The sequence below is a fragment of the Dipodomys spectabilis genome, unplaced genomic scaffold (genome assembly GCF_019054845.1).
Source record: "Dipodomys spectabilis isolate Male_0828 unplaced genomic scaffold, ASM1905484v1 ptg000179l, whole genome shotgun sequence".
NCBI classification, from domain to species: domain Eukaryota; kingdom Metazoa; phylum Chordata; class Mammalia; order Rodentia; family Heteromyidae; genus Dipodomys; species Dipodomys spectabilis.
This window is the reverse complement of record NW_024870856.1, coordinates 9,043,667-9,062,866: the sequence shown is the minus strand read 5'-3', so window position 1 is coordinate 9,062,866 and position 19,200 is coordinate 9,043,667. Positions and strand designations below refer to the sequence as shown.

At 47.6% G+C, this 19,200-nt stretch overlaps 1 protein-coding gene across 1 annotated transcript in view; it reads left to right on the top strand.

Annotated features, from left to right (window-relative positions):
• Ube2ql1 (ubiquitin conjugating enzyme E2 Q family like 1) overlaps positions 1–19,200 on the top strand; it is a 31,264-nt gene that overhangs the window by 1,377 nt on the left and 10,687 nt on the right. The gene's annotated exons all lie outside the window — the stretch shown is intronic.

Here is a 19,200-nt window from a genome sequence, read left to right as displayed (position 1 = left end):
TGAGACGTGTGCTTTCCAAATATCTCCGGGTTGACCCCTCCTGTAAGTGACAGGGCAGGGCCACCAGGCCTGACGCCCACCCCCTTCCAGGATAGATCAGGATAGATGGCAGGGTCTTTCAGACTTGGTGTTTTGTTTTGTTTTCTTTTATGCTGCCGCTGTGATGGGGGAGATTGATCAGGCCAACAATCCGGACCAAAAACAGAAAGGAAATAAGATCACCTGAGTCTCACCCATGGCTGGGGGGGCGGGGGCAGCTTTATGGTGAAGAAACCCTGGGGCGGGATGAATGAGCTGTCTGAGAGGGGGTTCTGCTGGCTGTCCACCAGCCTGGCGGTTTTATTGTATGTATGCTTTTGAACGTGCTCCAGCTGTACAGTGACCTTCTCCCACACTAATACTGAACACTTGATAAAGTTCTGTGTCTGTATGGTCATGGTAGATGTATGGAGAACCCCCGTTTTCTTTAGAAGACCCCGGGTGACCTTCCCTGTGGTCTTTCACAGCTGCTGGAGGAGAAGCATCAGCTCTGCTGTTGCCTGGCTCAGTTCCCTCCCTGCAGGATGCTTCACACTAATCTAATGAAGTTTGTTCTGCCAATTTCACTAGAGGTGGAACCCCTGGGGTTCCAAACAAATAGAATCCTATCTCCAGCAGAGAAGGTCACTGGATCCCTGAGCCAGCCACCCTGGCTGGCCAGCTTCTCCAGGGTTCACAGTCCATGTCTCTTCGTGGGATGGATTTAAGAGCTGCAGAAATATGGCATTGGGTTCAAGGTTCATGCGACGGAACACAAGCCAGGGTGAGGGAAGCGGAATATTTTGAAGCAGGATTTATATCAATGATGTGGAAGTGTATTCCACAGAAATGCGGTTATTCTTTGTAAGATCATTGCTAATCAGAACTTAGGCTGATCTTCTTCATAGCAAGGATGACTTTGGGGACAAATTCTTACAGAAAGACAACAGTTGAGACTTGGGAGAGATCTCAGCCTGCAGCCTTCCTACTAGAAGTGATTTTAAATGAAGGGTGAGAAAGTTGTTTTTAGAAGAGCAATGTAGCGAATTGATTTTCCCCCATTTTTTTCGTTAATGTCATGAATAAGGACATCTGCACTGGTACCTAAATACTTCTATTCAAACAGAAAGGTATATGTATTCTCTTTCTTTGTAATGAAATCAAAAGTCATGCATTCCGTCCGCATGCTAGTCTGAGCATGTAATTATCACCACTTTTACTTATTATTTTGATAAAAATCTTAGTTGCACTCAGTTTCTTCTGCTTAGCATATTGTGTTAAATTATCTATTAAACATCTGGAAAGCTGGTTAAAAACTTAGCAGTGTTGGAGACACCAGTTCAGTTGCTTTGCGTTTTTCCATGCTGGTTTCAACACACAGTTCTCCGGAAGAGAGTAACGAACAGTACACATGAAATATTCAATATGCAGGGAAAGACTTGAAGAAATGAGTAGTCATTAATGTTTTAGGGCTCTGCGAGGAGCAGGACTGTGGTAACCTGAGCATTAGTGTGCCTTTGTGTCCTTTTGCAAATTCTCTCTTTGCAGGTTGTTCACTGCATACATGGTAGTTACCAAATTACTTCCATAGTTAAAGGTAATGTGCTTTGGGAAAGCAATCAGAATACCTGATTAGGTATTCAGAGAGTGCCGGGACTGCCACCAAAGCAATAATTACTTTTTTATAAAAGAATTGTTACGTTGCAGTTATGTTCCTCTGTTGAGATTTCCTCTTTGTGCTTTCTTTTCTTACATTGCAAAGATAGGAAAGGCTCCTTTGACTTTCGGTTATGGGAGGACTGCTCAGCTTTACTTTCTGAAATGAGAAATAGTGTTTCTTTTTTTAAATACTGTTTCTATATCTTTAGCAAATCCGCAAAATAGTTTTAAGCATTTGCTGCTGTAATAGTGTTAAAAAGTAAATCTGCTTCACAGTTTTGTGTACAAAATCAAAAGTTCAGGTTTATCACCCATGTGAAAAACCTTAGTCATTTTGTGAGGCTTTTATTAGACTAAATAAATACCCGCAGCATGCTGCCAAAATCGCTTGCAGGTTGTAAGGCATAGCAAATGAAGTGGACATCTCATTTTCTTATGTGGTATATTCTGTGTAGGAACTGGCACACGTCTCTTACCTGTTTGTGGGAGAGTAAACCCTCACTTGACTAAGTATTGTAAGAACCCTTTCAACTCTCTTCAGTTGGATGAGAGCTTCCTGGACCTTTAAAATGAACTGGTAAAAATGTTTGAAGGATATTCTTTGGTCATTGTGTGTGTAGTGAGCCCTAAGAACACCATCTTGGCTCCTATGGCCTGTTTGATGTTCAAAGCCTGTGAGATTTGCCTGAAAGCCAACAGAAACTGTAAAGCGAACACAGCACTTGCACAGTATACATCATCCACCAGAACTGCATTCTCCACGATTACAGAGGATGGACTCTGTAGGCCTAGACGAAGTGGCACTGGGGTGGGAGGCGTGTGGTGGACGGCTGCCTGGGTCCCCTGCTTCTCCAGGTGTGGATACAGGCCAAGCCGGGAGCCGCGCTCCTGCAGCTGCGTGGACCGGAGGGCACAAACACATCCACTGGATTATCTCCAACTCAGAGTTCACACCTGCACACCTCGTGAGTGTCCCCCTCTTTAATTAATTAGACATTGCCAGCGGCAGGAAACAGATGGCGGCTGAGTGACAAGTCGTCACTCCTCTGTCCTCTCAGAACTAATCAGACCACTTGGCATAGCCATGATGCTGATCATAGCAGTAGTAGAGCAACAGCAGCTAATGTTTCTCGTTTGCTTGTGCAGAGCTGGGGGCCAGCTGAGAAGACAGGGTATGAGCGCCGGGGTCTTGTCTCCCCAAGGTCATTGTTCAGATTAGGAAAGCCCACTGCTCAGTGACGTCACGTTGAGTCCAAAGGCACTCACATTCTCCTCATAGCCCCTGAGTGCACGGCTCTGTAAACTGTATCATCCTGAGGAAAGACTATCAGTGGAGGCAGAGCCTCCCCAGAGGTAGAGCCTCACCTCGGCCACCTGAGCCCCTTGCTGCTTCCAGCCGGTGGTGCATTCAGTGTGATCTGTGTGGGATCACATCCATGAAATCCATGAAGAAGACACACAAAGTGGAGCTGTGGCTCAAGTGCTAGAGCACTGGTAGAGAGAGGGAGGGAGAGAGAGAAAGAGAGAGAGAGAGAGAGAGAGGAGAGAAGAGAGAGAAGAAATGCACAACCCAGCCTCAGCAATTCACAAAGCCACAGAGCAAAACCATCCCCACATCTTAGTGTATAAACTCAAAATTGCAAGTGACACATGGGATCATGTCAGCATCATGCTTGCCTGACAGGACTAGGGTCTGGACTGTTGGAGACCCCTCACACACACACACATACACTTGTCTAAGTGACAGAATAAAGAGCTGTGGTTCAGCTTGGTTCAAGGAGATTGTGCAGCACTGAGATCCACTTTAGGGCTCCTGGTCCATAGGGTGGTATCTGCGGGCACATGCACACATGTGCATGCACACACTCACACATGTACATGCAGGTAAAGCTCATCACAACTTGTTCCTGTATATACCTGTCAATGGCATTTCACTGAACTGAAACGTTCACATCTCATAGTAAGGTGTGTAAAAGCGAGCTGGCCTGTGGGCTCCTGGACCTATGGGCTTTCCAACCACACAGCTAGCACAAAGGCATACAGTCCTGTTTTCTGGAACTTTTGCAATCAGGTGACCTGGCCAGGGTGTCTTAAAGAGATGATAAAAGTTGATTCTCTCCTGGCTCTGGTGGCTGGAAATCCAAGGCAAGGCACTGCAGGGCTGGCTTCTCCTGAGGCCTCTCCTTGTTTTGAGGATGACCATCTTCTCCCTTGTCCCGGTATGGGCACCTTCTGGGTGTCCTGAGGCTCTTGTAAGGACAGTGGTCTTACTGGATTAGAAGCTGCTCAAATAACCTCTGAATCTGATGACCTCTTAAAGGTCATATCTCACAATAAGGTCGGATTTGCAGGTCCTGGAAGCGGTGAGTTGAGCCTGTGAGTTGGGGTTGTGGGAGACACGATTCGATCCACTGCCAACCAGAGGATTTACATACCAACTCGACTTCTTGTTTCTCCAGAGGTTTGAAAGAAACTAAAGCTAGCTAAGGAGGGCTCAGGATGGTGAACCTTGCCCACCGCAGAGGGCAGGGGCAGGCAGCGTGTGTGGAGGGAAGCTAGGAGCTCCTAGCAAGCAGACAGAGCCACGCAAGGTGGGTGGCACTGCCTGATTCACCCGCAGAGACACGGCTTTTTGTTCTTGTGAGTCACTGTGTCATTCTGTCCTGTGCGGCGTGGAGGGGACAGAGATAATTACTACCGACGATGACTCTGCAGCTTGCCATATCGATATGCCCGACTATTCGGAGAGAAAATAGCTACTTGTTCTTCAAGTAGGGCAGGCAGGAGGACACAGACAGGACTCTGTCACCTAAAAATAGCCCCATGACAACTTGGACTGCTCCAGTGAGAACTCCTGCTCCAAGTCCTAGGACAGTTAATAATACGAGCCTCTTCCTCTCTCCTGCACTGTGATTTTTGACAATCGAACAAGCTAGGAGAGGATGCACAGGCATTTGATTTCTTTTTCTGACAAGGGATGGGACAGCTTTGCTGTCCTGCGGGGGACACATAGGTATGTTGCTGTTGAATGGGACGTGCCCTCTGGGGTCGGTAAGTTGAAGTTCCTGTGAGAGTCTGACCCAGCCTCTCTCCCTCATCCTTAGAACTGACTCATCTGGACCCAGGTTGAGTACCACAGTACCACGTAGGGGACAGATGAGGAGCCAGCTAAACTGGCTTTCTTCGGGATAAAGAATGATAACAAACCAGTTGTGAGGCGTGTATTGTGCGAGCCACACTTCAGCTCTCCACACTTCAAAATCGTAGAATTGATAAAGTGGCAAGGAGAGGACAAGTGGCCCTGAGTGTCCTCTCTGCCCCTGTTTCAGGCCTGGTCCCGCAGTAGGTGCACGGGAGGGTGGGGGACACGTGTGAGTAAATTACCCCAGGGCCAGGGCCCTGCTCCCAGGGGCGCAGGCTTCGTGGTGGTGGATCAGCCCTTGCCGAGACTCCATGGAGAAGCTCTTCTGGGGTTCTCACATGTCGCTGGGGATCAAAAGCCACCCTGCACAGTCCCGCTCCCCAGCCATCTAGGCCAGCTGAGCTCCAGCGGGGCTAGCGCCTCCCCCTCCCCCTTCTTGAGCGCGCTCACTGGTCTGGATCAGCTCTGCAGAGAAGCCCATCCTGAAACCAAGTCTGTCCCCAGGCGCCCATGAGCAGAGAGAGAGAGAGAGAGAGAGAGGAGAGAGAGAGAGAGAGAGAGAGAGAGAGAGAGAGAGAGAGAGAGCTCACACCCACCCCTCAGCTCTTGTTAGACGCAGATGAGAGACCTGCACCTGTCTGGCTCCGAGGCCCCGCCCACTGCTGCCGACCACGCTGGCTGAGTGGAACCCCACCGACACGTTGGAGTAGCACATGGCTGGCTCGTGTTTGAGTTTATTGTGCTTATTGTTTGCATACGTGAGTGTCCATAGACCTTCTCATTCAACACGGTCTAGGTGAGCGTTGGGTTGTAGTGAGGTTGTGACAAGATCTTCCCATCGGAAAGCCCTTCAGAATTTCTAGGCAATGTTCTGAAAGAGAACACTGTACTAACTTGGAGGGCTAGTGCTCTTCTGAACATTGTTGCATTGCCAATAAATGACAGGATCAGGCATTCCCCAAAGCCCACCAAAGAAGTTGTTACAATAGCAGAAACAGTTCTAGAAATGACTGTGCATTCCTGCCTGGTACGTTGACATGAAGGTTAATTGTTCATGAACTCCCACACGTCTCCCCACCACACCTTCATCCAGTTATTTGGCTCCCATTTGCTTGGATCTACCCTGACATGGGCACTGTGGGCATTCCCAGGGCAAGCCTCCTCCACTCTGAGTATTCCCCTGGCCCTCTCCCTGGACCACGAACCCCGCAAGGCTGGGGGGAAAGTACTAAGTAAGGATCCAAAGACACGAAATGGAGAAGCCAAGGGAAGGAATAGAGTTCGGGCCAGCCAGGGATAAAGGCTGGGAGATGTGGGCAGGTGTGGCCAGAGAAGTAGGAAGGAAATGTCTGAGCATTGTCAGGCACCCGTGGCTCGTGCCTGTCATCCTAGCCACCCAGAAGGCTGAGGTCTGAGGATGATGGTTCGAAGCCAGCCCAGGCAGGAAGGTCCATGAGACTCTTACCTCCGATTAGCCACTAGAAAACCAGAAGTGGTACTGTGGCTTGAATTAGTAAAGCACTAGCCTTGAGCAAAAGGGCCCAGGGATAGCACCCGAGCCCCAAGGCAGATAAAACCAGTGTCTGAGCACACATTTAGCAAGCCTCACGCTCCCGGGGTCAGGAAGCACATGTGTCCGGGGGACCGTTCTGCACATCTCCCCAGGCTTTCTGTCGCTCCCTCCTCCTGGGATGCCACCCCTGTGATTTCTCTTTCTCAGACCCTGGATTGTCACTTACAGAACATGACCCCAAGTCCACCACTGCCCACTCCAGCAACTCTGCTTCATCCTCCCATAGCTTCCGCTGGGGTCCCTTTCCCACCAGCCCCTGCTGCGCAGAAGGCCCTCTGACCCCACCTACCAGGTCAGCTTCTGGCCATCCTTCAAATCCTGCTGGCCTGACACAGCTCCTTTGCAAAAGGCCCCTGAGTGCTCCTCCAGTCAGTGATGACTTTCCGCTCCGAGCACTCACTCACGTGCTCTGGTCAGTGATGACTTTCCACTCTGAGCACTCACTCACGTGCTCCGGTCAGTGATGACTTTCCACTCTGAGCACTCACTCACGTGCTATGGTCAGTGATGACTTTGCACTCTGAGCACTCACTCACGTGCTCCGGTCAGTGATGACTTTCCACTCTGAGCACTCACTCACGTGCTCCGGTCACCGATTACTTTCCGCTCCGAGCACTCACTCACGTGCTCCAGTCAGTGATGACTTTCCGCTCCGAGCACTTACTCACGTGCTCCGGTCAGTGATGACTTTCCACTCTGAGCACTCACTCACGTGCTCCGGTCAGTGATGACTTTGCACTCTGAGCACTCACTCACGTGCTCCGGTCACTGATGACTTTGCACTCTGAGCACTCACTCACGTGCTCCGGTCAGTGATGACTTTGCACTCTGAGCACTCACTCACGTGCTCCGGTCAGTGATGACTTTCCACTCTAAGCACTCACTCACGTGCTCCGGTCAGTGATGACTTTGCACTCTGAGCACTCACTCACGTGCTCCGGTCAGTGATGACTTTGCACTCTGAGCACTCACTCACGTGCTCCGGTCAGTGATGACTTTCCACTCTGAGCACTCACTCACGTGCTCCGGTCAGTGATGACTTTCCACTCTTGAGCACTCACTCACGTGCTATGGTCAGTGATGACGTTCTGCTCCGAGCACTCACTCACGTGCTCTGGTCACTGATGACGTTCTGCTCCGAGCACTCACCCACGTGCTCCGGTCACTGATGACTTTGCACTCTGAACACTCACCCACGTGCTCTGGTCAGTGATGACTTTCCACTCTGAGCACTCACTCACGTGCTCCGGTCAGTGATGACTTTGCACTCTGAGCACTCACTCACGTGCTCCGGTCAGTGATGATTTTGCACTCTGAGCACTCACTCACGTGCTCCGGTCAGTGATGACATTCTGCTCCGAGCACTCACTCACGTGCTCCGGTCAGTGATGACTTTCCACTCTGAGCACTCACTCACGTGCTCCGGTCAGTGATGACGTTCTGCTCCGAGCACTCACTCACGTGCTCCGGTCAGTGATGACTTTGCACTCTGAGCACTCACTCACATGCTCCGGTCAGTGATGACGTTCTGCTCCGAGCACTCACTCACGTGCTCCGGTCAGTGATGACGTTCTGCTCCGAGCACTCACTCACGTGCTCCGGTCAGTGATGACTTTGCACTCCGAGCACTCACCTCCTGCAGTGATGGCTTTCCACTCCAAGCGCTCATGTATTTCCAGTTGTGTCATCTCCTTCTCCCTGTAATGTCCAGCACATCTCCAGCTTAATGGTCTTGTCTCAAGGCCACTTATGGGAACCAACACCCGGCGCCCTTCACTTTGTTCCTTCCTGCTGTGTCCTTGCAGACACTCCAGGCGCTCCTCACAGACCAGCCACCTGCAGAACACCTCGTGAGACTCAGAAGTCGCCTAGCACCTGGATGCTGCTGCTATTTTCATCTATAGCGAAGGAAACTGAGGCTGGCAGGGACGCAAGCTCGTGTAGGTGCTGAGCAGCTGTCACTAAGTGGTCAGTTCAAGAGCCATCCACTCCGATGTGCCATCGAGTGGCAAGGCAGGGCCGCTAAGCCAGGGCCGGGCACTGCGGGGCTCTTCCACATGGGGCCCAGGCGGGTGATGGGGCCTCTCTGTGGATAGAGTGCTGTGCTCTACTGTGTCCACACACAGGCTGGATCCGTGAGTGGGCTTGGTGCTTTCACACAGCCCTACACGTGGTCCTGAATTGCCAGCGAAGTTGGGGAAATAGATTGGTCAGATTCCCTGTAAGCTGGTTGCACCTATTGTGTGAAATGAAAGAATAGTTTAATTCTTTCAAGCTCTAAGAGAAAGATAATTAATGCTCGTTTATTTCTTCTTTGTACAAAAGGGAAAGGCATGTTAAAGATTCTGAAAATAACTCAAGAAAGAAGTGCTTCTCTGAAGATAATTGTTGCATTGGTAAACTCATTCAAATTGAAAACAATGACTACTTTAAAAATAATTTCTGTAAAATAAATACCAATCTTCCATCACAATATTTGGCAAGCATTTCCCCCCCAAATTTTTTTATTTTATTTTATTTTAATGGAGATAAGTAATTACTGTCACCTATAATGGATCTAATCACATTTAAAGTTGAAACGTGTCCAGTTCATTTGGCAATGGAAGGAAAATTTTCCAGAAAAAAAAGTCTCATAAGGGTATTTTCCATTTTTTAGTCTTAAGGATTAGGCATTTTCAAAATCAGAATATAGAATTACAGAATTTATTAGGTAATTGTGAAGGTGAAAGTGGATGTTAATATTTTAAGAACTTGGATGTTTTGAACAAACAATTAAAGATAATTATTGTAGAATATTGATACACATGTGTTAGTGTGATTTTTGAGTGTTGGTTTGGGTATGAATTGCTTCTCAGGAGATGTGAGCAGAAATAAAAATTGCACAAAATAAATATTGATAGCTGCAGGGATTTATTTGTGCTGGGGTCCTTGGTGCTTAATTTAATATACTCTACTCCAATCTGCTACACAGAGCAGGAAAAGGAGAAATATTACAGAAGGATACAGAAACTAAATTTGTTACAAGCTTACATTGATTGTAAGTAGCTGAATGCTTAGAGCCTTTAAAGTGCAATCTTTTAAGAGCCATCAGAATACTATAGGAATGTGCCTGCCATATTTCTCACTTTGTCCAGGAGAATCCTTTCCTACAGCTCACACCTGCCAATGTGAGAGAATTGTCGGGGATGGTGCTTTCCTCTCCCCAATTCCCTCATCCCTTCTTCCCTTCTCTTCCCTGCCCTCCTCCAACCCCTCCTCCAGGTTGGTCCTGGGAAGGTAGAGGATAGGGAAGAGGCAATGGTAGCCTCCAGCAACAATGCCACACCCCATGTGAAGGCAGGGGTGGGCAGGGGTCACTGACCCCAGCCCTTCAGAGAGCTGCCTCTTGGTGACCTTTGACCTCTTTTATAATATACATTATAAAGCATATACTCTAAGAGAACTCTTTTTTTTCTTCCATATATATTTTATTGTAAAAATACTGTACAGAGGGGTTACAGTTACATAAGTAATGAGTACATTTCCTATCAAGCATTGTTACCTCCTCCTTTGTTTTTCCCCTACCATCCCTTCCTTCCCATCCTCCCCAACTCCTCCCCTCCCACCCCACCCCCAAAACTGTAAAGTTCATTTTCAACATAGTGTCTTGTACATCTCACTGTTACAATGGGTCAACATGTATCCTTATTTAAGCATTTTGTTATATCCCTTCCCCTCCCCAAATTATAAAAATGTATATACAAGATGCAGGACACTGGAATCAGATACAGGGGTTTTACTGTGGGGGAAGAACATACAAAAGAAACAAAAGAATCACATAGTGCATTATACGTATGTTAAAAACAATAGCAAGAAAGAAAAAACCACTTATGTCCCTGTCTTGGGGTTCATTTCACTCAACATCATCTTATATGGTCATATGTACATAGCTTTTGACCCTTTTTACTTGTCCCAGACATATACTAGTTATTGCAAATAAGGGAAGCCATGGGACCTATGTTCCTTTGGGCCTGGCTTACTTCACTTAGTATAATTCTTTCCAAGTCTTTCCATTTCCTAACAACTCAGGCAGTGGCATTCTTTCTGATGGAGGCATAGAACTCAATTATACATATATATATATTTATATATATATAATGTATACCACATTTTTCTAAGAGAACTCTTATAAGATGGTTTCTCCATCTGTGAAGATAAAGCTTTCAGGACATTGTCATAATTCATAAATAAATCTAACCTAATAAACAAAAGAGAGCTTGAAGTCTATGAAATTGAATTAGGATGATGATTTTATTAGTAATTTTATTAAAAGGGGGATCCTGGCAGCTGCCTTTTCATTAATAAGATAGATAGAGGTCTTGTGGTTAATCTCAAGGACTGGACAAGGAGAAACAGAGATGCTGGAGCCACTTCCTACTGCCTCTGACTCCGGCCAGACAGGCGCTTCAGAATAATGCCTGGACCATGTATAGGGCTTCCTAGAAAAGCAGCTGTACTCAAACACAGTTATCATCTTCTTTTAAATGTCATGAACTAAAATATGGGGGTGGAGGGCAAGCATTGTCAATATGCCAGGAAGATTTACAGGTGCATCCAACATTTCTCCTCTCCAGACATTAATGAGCCTCCGTGGTATTTCCAAATAACAACTGTAATGCAATCTTACTTTACATCTAGGATTTATGTTGGTGGCAAGTCAAGGCACCACTAATAACGCTGTGATTTGTTAAACTAATCCTAAAGAACTCATAGAACTTCAGTTAGAAATTCATGGAGATAAAAGCATTTTTCCCCTCATGCCTGCAATCCTAGCTACTCAGGAGGCTGAGATCTGATCCAGAGTCAAAGCCAGCCTGGGCAGGAAAGCCTGTGAAACTCTTAGCTCTAGCTCAAGTAATAGAGAGTTAGCTTTGAGAAGAAGAAGAAGAAAAATAAACCTCCTCAGGGACAGTGCCCAGGTCCTGAGTTCAATCTCCAGAACCAGCACAAAGAAAATTAAAAAAAAAAAAAAAAAACACCACCCTTCCAGCCAGGTGCTGGTGGCTCATGCCAATCTTAGCTACTCAGGAAAATCCTTCCACACTGATAAGCCCTTGGGAATATGTGCATGGTCAGGTGAGGTAGCACCTGAATTTGAAGGTGATGGCTGTCTTAGGGAAAGTCTTAAAGCTTATGTTGAGCTCATGGCCATAAGCAGTGGGACCAGATCTAGGAGTACAACAGGTGTCTTGGTGTTACCTTCGTGCAGGTGAGAGTGGAATAAAGCCATGAGCCTGGGGGGAGAAGCAGGGCTGTAGCCACCCTCCTTCCCAGAGCACATAGCACGACTGGGCAGATGGCAAAGGGCGTCTCACACAGACCCCACCACACACAAGAATCCTAACCCTCAGAGCAGGTGACTTACACAGCCTCACACAGACCCCACCACACACAAGAATCCTAACCCTCAGAGCAAGTGACTTACACAAGTTCTTCCAAGAGAGAAAGTGATCAATAGGTGTCATTTTTGTTCAAAGAACTACAATACTCATTGAAATAAATGTATATGAAAAGTCTGACCAAAGACTCAACATTGCTCTGGCATTCAACATCGGTTATACAGAGATTTGCCGTCATCACTGTTGGTGTTTCAGGCCGCTTCACATCCACTTGGTGCCAATATATCTATACTGGATACTTTCAGCCGACTCAGCATAGCCTCCCTTCCTCTTCTTCCCCTCGCTGCCATGCACGAGGCCTTGCCCGTTAGCTCTGATTATCCTGCTGCGTCCGTGGCTGGTTTCTGATCGTCACCGTGGCCACACTGTTGTGCAACTGAAGATTGACAGCTGGGCTCTTGCACGTTTTCAACTTTGGCCATGTCACAGTCTCGCTCTAGGAGCAGTGTCTGTACATTTCTTGATTTTTCTTTGCTGAAAGGAAGTTACACAGGAGAGTATTTCTACTTTAAAAATTCGCCCTTATGCTCTTCAAATGTCCTTCTATCCGTTAGCCATTGTAGAAATGACTTCTTTGAGAATACCATATCCACTTGAAAACTCTTTGGCTACCACTTTGTTTTAATTTTTTTTAAAAAAAAAAGAGTTTATAAATCAAACTATAAAATGTTGCAGAAGGTTGTGAACTCTCAAATCTTTTGTGAGACATTAAAACGCACACAAAAAGAAAATGAGTTATTTCAATGTTATTGCATGAAAACTTAAGTTTGTTGTGCCTTGCTTTTCTAATACTTTCAGGAAAGGCCCTTTCTCTAGTAGGATTCACGACAAATGTATTTGGCCTGTAGGAATTGTTGAAACCATTCCTTAGCAATGCCTGGGGTGCACAGGTGATACAGCCTGTGGCTCCTCTACAGCAGAAGTCAGTCCATCCACACTCCCGCAGAGGCCCAGTCCTCTGAGACTGGCCTGGGATTCAGGCATCTGGTAGGATCCTGACAATCTTCAGGTTTCTCTCCAAGTCTCAAAGCTCAGATAGGTAGAGTCAGTATTCACAGGCAGGGACTGGCCCACACATAGTCGATCTTCTAGGACATGTGTGCAATCTGCGTTGATATTCTCATGCCTAGTGATATAGGCATTTCCCCTTGGTAGGCACACGGCATTCTTCTGCAGCCTATGTTTCTCAACCTTCCCCAACATATTAGTCTAATAATCTACTCTTTACCTGAAGTATACATGCTGTCTAAATCACACACACACACACACACACACACACACACACACACACACACACACACAGGGTCTGTATGCTCCTTTGTTTAAGGCTCTGAAGCTCTGGGCCTTGACTAAGATTTCACATAACTGCTTTAAGTTTAAGTTTTAAGTTTACAATGCATTGTAGCATCATGAGTAGAAGCAGAAACCCATTCTACTCCACAGCTCAGCTGTATTCCCACACTTACTCCTGTCTCTTTCTCTCCTGGTACACACCTTATTTTGCTGTCATTTAATCTAGTCGAGAGCATTGCAGTCTCCCTATTTTAAGAGAAATTGTGAAGATCTTTAATCCTTACCTTGGGTCTGGCCGTGGACTCCAGTTCTGAGACCATGCAGAGGTCTCAGGGTCACTCTGGGTTTGCCCAGCTCCGTCAGAGTCCCTGCAGATCAGAGCATGCCCAGACCTCAGCCGTACCCACTTTGTTGGAAGGCACAAACCCTGCAGGCAGGTGTGATGGCCCCTGCTGGGGACTGTGGCCAAAGAGACCCCCTTCAACCTGGTCAGGCCCGGTCCCGCGCCATCTCTGCAGCTAGAAGCAGCTCAGGGCCTGCTCACTGGCCTTGGTCACTGTGAAAGACATATGCCGTGTGCAACCCAAAACCCAAATGTGGGAGGAGGCCTATGAAGTACACCCAAGTGGCTGCCCTAAGAGCACAGGTCTGCCACGAGGAAGGGAGCAGGGACTGGACAAGCAGGTGCTGGAGTCCGTAACGGAGGTCGTCTGCAGAGAGGGAGACAGAGCCCAATTTGCATTTGGATTCAGAGCCTGCACAGCATGCAGGGTTTTCTGGAAGTCCAAGAGTGGGAGAGACACCGGTATGAGGAACAGGAGAGGCTGGAAGCGAGGAGCAGAGAGGGGAGCACCCTGGTTCGGGGGCTTCCAGAGGTGGCATAACCGAACCCGACCATTACATAGCAAGAAGCGCCTGTAGACCTGCATCCCCTCCATTCTACGTGGTGAGAAGTTCCAAGGGCATCCTCTTCCGTGTGTCTCATTTTGAAGTAGGAGTTGCCACATGTCCAAGTTTGAGTGACCTCTTTCTAGAGGCCAGTCACCCTGTGGGTCTGGACATCCAAGCTGGTCAGAAGACTTTGAAGAAGGAGAAGGCCCCCACCCCTCGCTTAGCATGGACTCGGGGCAGAGTGAGTCCGTCCATGGAACAGTCTCCAGAGAACTCAGGGGAAACATCTGTCATTTATCATTAAATTAAGTCACCAGGAAGGTTAAGAGAAACGTTCACTTCTCTGTTGCAAGGAAATGGTTCTGAGTTTTCCAACTCCAAAACCTGTGAAAGACTGTTTTGTAAATGTCCAACAGCAAATGAATGACTAAACTGCCACACAGTCATATAATTGAATACTGCTCAGAATCGCATAACTTAGCAGAACTGGAAAAGTTCACATAGTGACTAAAATCATTTGTAAACCAAGAGTTCGACGATGTTTATTGAGCTGTGATTGCATTCTTCATTTTCTCCCCATTCAAAGCAAATCTCTCCATTACACGGCGAGTTCTGTGAGTGGACAAAAGAGCTACAGAAGTCTTAAAAATCCACATTAGGCAAAATGCTCATTTAAGATGGTCAGATGCTGTCTCACAAACAGAAGGAAAATGAGCAAACTTTGTTTCATTGTTAAGTATGTGTGTGTGCATAGACATACACACACACACACACACACACACACACACACACAGGGTCGGTTTGCTCCTCTGTTTAATGCTCTGAAGGCTTTTATCAGCAATGGCTGGCTTGCCCAGCAGCGTGGAGGCCCTCGTCTACGTCTGGTTGCATCCCCAGTTACAAGAGCCTTGAATGGTAGGAGGGGACAGGATGACTCCTGGAGATTGGAGCTGTGGCACCTGGCAGTGGAAGGTATGGGAGGTGCGGCTGCAGGGCCGCCTGTGCCGTTTCCCTGGTGGGTTCCGTGGCACTTCCCCAGAAAGCCCCGGAAGGAAGCTAAGGGTCTTAATGACTCAGAAGTAGGAATCTAGATGGATTCCTCAGGACCAAGGTGGCAGCTCTTTTCTGTTCTGGATGTTTTAACCCTTGCAGAGATGAGCATCCAGAGTTCTGAAGGGCCATGGATCTTGCTTTGAGAGGAGAAGCCTCACACAGATTGGAAGTGAAAAGAAAGCCATCCTCACGTGCCCCTCCGATGCCTCATTCCAGAATCCGAGCACTCTTCCAACGTCCTGTGATGTCCTTTTCAGATCTCAGACACTCCCTCGTGATGGTTTTCACCTTGAAATTTCTGTTCCTAGCCAGGCAGACTTTAGACAGTGTTTTCCTAAGAGTGCTGTAATTTCATAACAGAAATCCAGGAGAAGAGGACAGACATGGCCGCCAAGTCCCTCGACTCAGGAACTAACTTCTCAACCTTGATTTCCACCTCCTGCTACTTGTCAGCACAGAAGTTCTGCACTGGACTGCCTGTGTGGCCTCAGTGTCCCTTCACTCCTGTCCTTGGCCTGTCCAGGGCTCTGAACCGTGCAGGAAGGCCGGACCACTGCCCCACACACCGCTGATCCGGTGCTACGATAGTGCAGCTTGCCGTGTCATAGCAATGGCTAGCAACTACCCAGGACCACAAGTCCACCTCCTGTCTCCATAGGAACATTTCTCGAGGCTCACAGTGCATACCAGGGGGCACGTGCTCCCCGCTTTACTACCCCAAGGCCACAGCTTTCTGTTGCATCCTATTGATCTAGGTGCATCGCAGCATCCCATGTCTCCTACAGCCTCTGCTTCCCTCTGCCCAGGCTCTGGCTAAGCAGCCTGGAGTCTTGGCTTCCATTCCCTGGGGTTTCTATACCCCCTTGAGGAGCTGAGCCTTGTGTCTCCACCTGCTGCGCTGGACGCTCCCAGAGGAGCCACGCAGGCAGCAGGCCAGACCCTGGACTAGCTGGGACCTTGTGTGAACACTCGGCAAATGCTGCGGAGTGGGGCAGAGCGGGTGCCCTTCAGACCCAGTGAGCCCATGACTCATTGCCAAAAGCCTGGGGTGGCGAGCGCCCACTGATTACAGGGTCCAGTGGGCATTTTTAGCAACAGAGCCACACCAGATCAAAGGGCATTCCTTGGCCCACACCCAGGACCAGCGCAGTGTGCGCCTGCTGCAGGGCGCAGTCCACACCATCTGCGTGTTTTGTTTTTCTCTGAACATGGAATGTGTCCATCCTGGTGTTCTCAGTAACGGGCGTTGGCTGATGAGGTTTTGTTTGAGGGTGGACACGCGGGACCACTGTGAGAAGGGCTGCCAGGAAGGAGCCTGCTCGGCTCGCAGGCCTCGGGCTGCTGAGACGTTAGCTTCTTTCCTCCCCCTAGAGTCCGCGTCCTGACCCATTGGGATGTTTCTCGAGCACAGTGCCTCTAGTACTTACTTTGCTGAGGAATCTAGGTGACGGGCATTATCTAAAGAACTATATGGTAGTTTGACTCCGAGTTTGGAACCACACCAGAAAACATTTAGTCACGGGTAATATTATTTACAGTCTGGCACCCTAGACCAAACACAAAACTTATCAGCAATCACTTTATTCCACCATTTTCCCTTTATATCCATTCTAACTGACCGACAGGATTTGTGTGTTCAGGGAGTCCTGGATCACCTCTCGGCAGCCTACTCCCCAGCAGGCCTGCCAACGCTTGTCTCCATGGTGTTTGAACCCCATACATGGCAGGTATGGTTTGATTCCTCCACACCAGCAGAGGGTAGCAGAGCGGCCTGCGCCCAGGCCCCGTCTCCCATAGAATAGTTACATGATGCTGTGCAACCTCCCTCTGTCTCCAAGATCAGCTGGGCACATGGCTCTCGAGGCCCGTTCCCACACTCAGTCACTGTGGCTGAGCGATGCATGATGTTAGGTGAGATTCTCACAAACTTCACACATATCAGAATCTACCAGGATATCATCAAATTAGGTCCTGAGTATATGCAGTTACACACATATACATGTGTGTATATTTAATATGTATGTATGCATACACACAGAACACCACACATATGTGTATAACTGAGGAAATACAAGTATATGTATATATGCATACACATGCATACATAGAATATATGTTTACCTGAGACTATTTTGTGTGTTGGTACTGGGTCTTGAACTCAGGGCCTAGGCACAGTCATTTAGCTTTTTTGCCCAAAGCTGGAGCTCTACCACTTGAGCCACAGCTCCACATCTAACTTTTTGATGGTTAATGGCAGATAAGAGTCTCACAGACTTTCCTGCCTGGTCTGGCTTCAAATCACAGTCTTCAGATCTCAGCCTCTTGAGTAGCCAGGATTACAGGCGTGAGCCACTGGTGACTTGCAAAATAACTTCTTATAAAATGAAAATACATTCAATAAGTATGTATTTTTGCTCAAGCAGCATACAAATAGATACACGCATCTGAAATTACAGATAATGTGTAATGTAGTTAAAATGGTACAGAGATGTTTGACTTCCTCTAAATGCACATAAGCCTAAAATGCTACTAACTGAAGAAAGAATAGACTTTCTCTGTGGTTGCCAACTTTGATCTGCCTTAACAATAGCAATTAAAAATCAGAGGAGATGGCTCTCATTTAGTTCATATAAGAAATACTATTGAGTTGGAACCCAGGCTCTTTCTGTCGCGAGTGTAGGCACAGGAGGGTTTTTGTGACAGGGTTCTGAATACAATGCTGCATTGTATGCTGAATTTCAAACCAGGAGCACAAATAGTGAAATCACCTGTGTCCAGTAGCCAACCTGCTGTTTTCAGGGTGAGCCATCACCGAACATAGAACTCCTCCAAAGACTCAGTTATTTAGAAGACAGAACATGCTATTTTGTCCTTGACTTCTAAATGAATGATGGAGCCTTAGAAGACCCATCTTTCCCATGGGACAGTTCTGGGAAGTGCCTTTGTCTTTGTCTAGCTAGGCCCCTGCTGTCCATGACTGCAGGGAGCCAATTACACAACTATATTCTAGCTATCTTTACTGCTGTTTTACTGTTTCCCCGCCATGAGTCTCAGTGCTTTGATATTCCATGAAGAGGTGGGAAAGGTGAAGACAGAGGGAGACTGGAAAGGACTAGAATGGAACATGGGAGGTGTTCTTACCAGCTTCTCGAGATACCAATCTGTACATTACGAGAGGCCAAAGGCTACTGTGTCTGAGTTCTTTCGCTCAAGACTGGTGCTCTACCACCTGAGCCACAGCTTCACTTTCTGCTTTTTGTGATTAACTGTAAATAAGAGTCTCAAGTGCTTTTCTGCCCTGGCTGGTTTTGAGCCTTAATCCTCAGATCTCAACCTCTCCTTCTGAGAAGCTAGGATTACAGGCGAGCCTGTGTCTCTTTTCATAACACAAACACCGTCAACTCAAGTTCCTCAGAAATAGCTAGACCTTTCTGATTCTCTATGTGCACCACGCTGCTGTCACCAACAAATAATGAACACAATACTGCACCTCAGTGATGCCAGAAAGCCCTCAGTAACCACAGGCAGACAGAACCAGAGCATGCACAACTGGCTAATTTGCCCTGTCAAAGATGAGGATCAAATACGGATGATTTTTGTTATCTTCAAATCCTAATACAAGCCTATGTAAACATCACAATAACAAAGCCATGAGAACTAATGCCTTGGGCCAATGTACAGAATACACGTGGGGTTAACTTTTCCTTTTTGAGGGAAAGACCAGTTTTGATGGCTTACTCTTTAGCTCCTCTTGACATCTAATTTAGCACTGTTGACCGCAGACCTCCATGAGATTACTGGATACAAATGTAACATGTTCACAAGTGATTTGTGTGAGACTGAACGAGTTTACTTTGAAACCAACCCCAGTTTTCTGAAGATGTGTCGTCAGACCTCCCGTGGGATGGAGTTTGGAGACTCCAGGGTGGAGAAGTCACCGGCCCCCGCATGGAGTGGCCAATGGGACAGTCCAGAGTTGGTGCCACCAGAGTCAGTGATGTTCTAGAAGGTGCAGCACAGAGCCTGTGTTCTGGGAGGTAATTCATGAGGACCACAAGCCTGACACAGACGCCTGGAGATACGATTCCACTGCCCAGTAAGGATGGTGAGTCCTGGATCGTGAGGAGATTCTG